Raw genomic sequence first — 1,312 nt, forward strand, 5'->3', positions numbered from 1 at the left:
ATGCATCCTCCGGGATGCATCCCTGCTCCTTGGAATTCTTGCCACGCCTCGCAAACCCCTGTTCTTGGCCAGCCCCGCACCTGCGGCGTTCCGACGGGCTCCCCAGCGCTGTCCCCTTCCCACCTCTCCCGGCAGTGTCCTGCACCCCCCTACGGTCCCCATTTACCTCCGCCCGGGCCGGCTGCGCGGGGACCGTGGCCGCTATGGCGGGGCGGCCCCCGGAGCCGCCTTATATGCAGCCCCCTCGGCTTTGATATGCGGAGTGATGTCAGCTCGGATTAGCATAACAAAAGGCTCCGCACCCCGCGGGCAGGGCCGGGGCCCCGCAAGGCTCAGTGCATCCCCCTCCCCGCGCCCCATCCAGGCACAGCCCCTCGGGAGCGGGGCCGGACCAGCGCGGGCGGGGCTCGGCCGCGGCGGGACTCCAGGGTGTTATTCTAATGAGCGGTTAATGATTAGCAACAAAAATAGCGAGTTAGTGTTTTCGCCGGAACGTGAGCGTTCCCGAGGGTGCCCCGCGCTCGGAACTCAGTGACCGCTGGTCGCCCCGGAAAAGGACAAGGATACTTGTCTCAGGGAGATTTGGTACTTCTGCGAGGGTAAGGAACCACCGCCCGGGGTAGTCCCTGCTCATGTCGTACCTCACCACGTCCTGCTATCAGTCTGCAGGTTCCACAACCTCTTCAATGATCTGTCTGTATTCGGTGGAAAGAGCAGATGTTGAGGTCCGGTTTTTGCTTTCAGGTCGGTTTCGGCGGTTGGAGGCTTGGTGATTGCCTGCTAGCGAAAGAGAAAGAGGAAGGAAGATACAAGAAAGGGGGGGAAAAAGGAAAGGTAGTTTAAAAAAAAAAAAAAAAAACAACCAAAAAAGGATTAAGAGAAAAGAAAAAATGAGAAGAGAAAAGAAAAAGAAAATTAAAAAGTTAAAAGAAAATAGAAAAGGAAAGAGGAGAGGAGAGGAGAGGAGAGGAGAGGAGAGGAGAGGAGAGGAGAGGAGAGGAGAGGAGAGGAGAGGAGAGGAGAGGAGAGGAGAGGAGAGGAGAGGAGAGGAGAGGAGAGGAGAGGAGAGGAGAGGAGAGGAGAGGAGAGGAGAGAACTGGCGTCTGAACATAAGGCTTCATGAGTCTAAATTTAAGACATCTGTCAGCTATGGGCTCTGAAAAAAAATGGATGCTGGTTGCAAAAATACTTGTGTAATTTTTTTCATTTGGTTTAATTGTGGGTTTCAGGTGAAAGGAAAGAAGAGAATGCTTTAGTCCCTGGATCAAGAGACTCAGAACAGTTTCCTCATGGTCTGTTTTCAGGGCAGCTA

The sequence above is a fragment of the Chamaea fasciata genome, unplaced genomic scaffold (genome assembly GCF_029207755.1).
Source record: "Chamaea fasciata isolate MVZ Bird 193981 ecotype frontalis unplaced genomic scaffold, bChaFas1.0.hap1 SCAF_2, whole genome shotgun sequence".
Classification (NCBI taxonomy): Eukaryota; Metazoa; Chordata; class Aves; order Passeriformes; family Sylviidae; genus Chamaea; species Chamaea fasciata.